This window comes from Nomascus leucogenys, chromosome 21 (genome assembly GCF_006542625.1).
Source record: "Nomascus leucogenys isolate Asia chromosome 21, Asia_NLE_v1, whole genome shotgun sequence".
Classification (NCBI taxonomy): domain Eukaryota; kingdom Metazoa; phylum Chordata; class Mammalia; order Primates; family Hylobatidae; genus Nomascus; species Nomascus leucogenys.
The window spans coordinates 38,345,622-38,349,689 of NC_044401.1; the positions used below are offsets into that span (position 1 = coordinate 38,345,622).

At 32.7% G+C, this 4,068-nt stretch overlaps 1 protein-coding gene across 2 annotated transcripts in view; it reads left to right on the forward strand.

Moving 5' to 3' along the window:
- The window catches only part of ROBO1 (roundabout guidance receptor 1), a 1,192,968-nt gene that overhangs the window by 338,767 nt on the left and 850,133 nt on the right, over nucleotides 1-4,068 (forward strand). The gene's annotated exons all lie outside the window — the stretch shown is intronic.

Below are 4,068 nucleotides of genomic sequence, written 5' to 3' on the forward strand. Positions count from 1 at the left end.
ATTGGCTTCTGTTGAGTTGATGGTCAGTTATAATATTCCACAATACAAAATTTGCCTGTCTTCACTTTGTAAACAGAATTATACCTTTATATAAGCATTTTAGACATATATTTATTAGTGGTATTATCTTCAGGACTTAGAAGTAATTAGTATTGATGAAAATTATTTTATGAACACATCAACCCTGAGAAACATAACTAAATGTTCTGTCTCAAAAATATTTAACAGAGAGAAAATGCATTTGTTTTTATCACTCATCCAAACATTGAGAAACATACTTTCCAGGTTTCTAAGCTCCCAAAGATTGTGGTGACAATGAGCAAATGAACTGATGCTTAAAGGGAAGGATTTCATACCCATTCAGAATATTAGCAAACAGCTGCTAGCATCAGTGGTATTTGCCAGATCTATGAATCAATTTGAAGCAAGAGTTTTCACTCAGGGAGCAAACACAAGAACCAAGACTCTGGTGGAAGAAAAGAAAAAATAAAAATGACCTAATTGGTTTAAAATGTTTATGGCCACATATTTTATTGTTATGTAAATAGAAATGAAGGATTCTTTTAACATAGTGTGCATCAACACGTGGTGATAATTTTGAAGGGATAAAACCAATTTGCTGTCATTCCTCTTCATGAAATAGAAAATAAACTATGGAGTGTTCTTTCTTAGTTTCTATGAGGGTACTTAAGAACTCACACCAAGTAATTTGACATGTTACTTATAAGTATCAATGGCCATATGCCAGAATAATTTATTCCGTGGATAAGAATATTTTAAAATATAAATATTCCAGTTTTTAACTCGTTGGCACACCTACTTTTTTCTCATCCATATTTGATGTAAGGAATAGTACATCTTAATATTACACATTTGACTTTACAAAAGTGCACTTGGGCATGAAAGATTTGTATTGTTATGACTTTTTTTGGTAATAATAACAACCCATAATGTTAGTGTTAATATAAATTGGAGTAGACATTTTGGTTGGCAGTATCAAGAGTCCTACAAGATCAAGACTTTCAAAACTGTATGGCTTTGACTCATTATGCTTCTAAGACTATACAAATAAAAATGCAGGTATTTAAATTATTATAAATTCATATGAGAGAATATTAAAAATCACATATAAATGAAGTATAAGTAATTTGTATGACATTAAGTTAAAAAACAGTGAGGGATAGATAGGTGGATCAACAGATAAATTTTCCAATTTCTGTTTCCTCATTATATTAGCACTGATTTTATTTTAAAGATTGAAAAGAAAAAAACCGAGATTAATATTAATTATGTTTATGAAGTTCTGATTTTTCTTGTTTTGTTTTTACTTTCACAGTTATATTATCTAAGTTTTCCATAAGGGCCAGAACTTTTTTTTATTGAAGTGTAATCTATATTGGAAGGTAGACAAATACCAAATGTAGAATTTGAATTTTTCCACATTAAACGCACCTGCATGTGTGTTTTCAAGGAATAGAATGTCTCTTCCCCTTAGAAGTGTTTCCTCTGCCCCACTCTCATCACCAACTCCCGCTAAACACAACCTTTATGCTAATATCTATCACAGTAGACTAGCTTTGCGGTCATTGCACTCTATACACATAGAACCATACAGTACATATGTAGGATGTTTAGCTGCTTTTACTCAGTATTGTCTACGTGAGAGTTATTCACATTGTTTTGTATAATATTTCATTGTATTAATATGTCTCAACTTGCACATTTTATTGTTGATTATCATTTATGTAGTTTTCAGCTTTTGGCTATTACCAATATAACTTCTATAAACATTCCTGCCAATATACTTTGCTTAATATATGTATAAATTTCAAAAGAGAGTATAGACGTTGGGTTGTAGGATACACAGATGCCCACCTTTGGTAGATATTGCAGGTATTATGTCTTTTCCAGCAAGAAGGAATGGACAGAAAGGAACGGAGAGGAAGAGAAGGGCCAGAATTGACTAGATATGGTGACCAGCTTGATATTCATATTAACTTGGGCAATATTAACTGGTCATCGACCCCTGATTTACCAGTTATCTCAGCTTTTATTGGTTCTTGCTTTCTTGGTAAAGTTGAATAAAGCTATGGTCTTTTATCTGTATCATTTTAAGGTAGATCAGCCTTTCTTGATTCTCAATACTTCCATTAGCATTGACTAAGATGAGAGGTACAGTCTGTGCCAATATTATGATTTAGCGATTAATAATGACATGTGGATTAACCATTATGATGCATGCTTTAAACGCACAAAATTAATTTATTTGCAGAAAGGCAACAATCAAGAACACAGAATAAGAAAATTCAGAGATTTGCCTGATCAGGGAATAAAGGCATGACAAAAGAGATGAATCCTATATATATACATGATTTGAGAGAAAAAATAATCACTCTAAAAATCATGTTAAGGGCGTGGGATGAATTTTTAAAGCTAATTTCTATAACCCGAAAAGCTAAAAGCCATCTTTTTATAACCACCTTCACTTTTTACAATGTTTTTTTTGATATAAGGAAGCTCAGCCTGAAGTTTTTGGAATGATCAAAATTAAGAACATGATCTTCATTTTTGTTGGCCCAGATATCTGCTTTAACACTTCAAACACTCTTTTAAAATATCTCACACTGTATCAAAAATAACTTTCCTTAGCCACAAAGAAATCTGAGAGCTCTGTCAGTCAGCAAGCCCATATGTAAGTGAGAAAGAAATATACTGCTTAGTTTACATGACAACCTACGGATCAAAGCAAAATAAATAAATAACATTGAGTTGACTAAGCCTTCTATTTCTTTGGTAATAAATATTAAATATAAGCACTTTGAAATGAAAGACTGAAGACACTAAAACTATCTGTGGTGAAATAAGACGGAAAGTTGAGGTCCCTGGTAAAGGGGAATTAGAATTTTTAATGTAGAATTTTAGTGTTCACCAAAAAAAAAAAAAAAAAAAAAAAATACAAATCAAACACGGTACAGATTGGCCGGCTAAAAATAAAAGGCTTTGTCCATCCTTTAGAAATGCAAACATTGCAATGGAAAAATACTTCAGTCTTTTAAATGCAAACTAACCATATGCAATTTGTTAAGTTTCATTTATTATTTTTAAAATGGCATTTTATTCATTAGCACATATTATTAAAATTTAGTTTAAATGAAACCATGATCTATAGGATTAAAAACTAAAGTAGCTTTCTTTTGTACTGGGAACTTATTATTCTTTCTTTACAAGGGTCCAATGTTTTCCTGGCATATAGAGCTATTAACTGTTACACAGGGTTTTACCTCTGCAGTGATTTAAATTCCTCATGAGTGACTCTGATTCTCACAATAGTTTCTTTTCTTAGGCTTCAAATTTTAGGGTTAATCAGCTTTTTATAGGAAAATTGAAGGAAACATATTCTCCCCTCAGAGAAATAAACGCAGAAGAGTAGAAAATGTTTATTTTAGGGATAGCTCAATTATCATACATTCACTTTGCTCTTGGTCTAGTGAGGAGCTATGAAAGGAAGGGCAACCCTCTGATACAAGTTCAACAGGAAGTTTGCTCAAATTAAGAGAATACCCAATGTCAGAAAACCAGAATTTTATAATGGATGTCCTAAACTATTCTGAAACAAATTCCTTTACTCAATTTGATTAATACTTTACAAATCCTGAGTTCTGGTGGTTCCTACAAGAATCTCAGTAATGTTTGTGTCTAGAAATGTGCACATACGGTAATTCCAACATAGACTCAGCCTAAAATGCTATAGAGATTGCTCTTTATTACCTACTTCAGAGAGAAGAATAAACTTAAAAAATAATATGACTGCCGCTCTGGTAGGCTCAAAATGAATACCGTGCATACAGTGCAGATTTTCAGAGAAAAGTGCTGCATGTGGAAATAAATATGATTCAAAACGTTTGTTAGAGCCAGGCCCAGTGGCTTGCACCTGTAATCCCAGCTACACAGGATGCTGAGGTGGGAGGATCGCTTGAAGCCAGGAACGCAAGACCAGCCTGAACAACATAGCAAGACCACCTCTCACCCACCCCCCATCGTCTCTAAAAGAACCTTGTTTTATTTTTT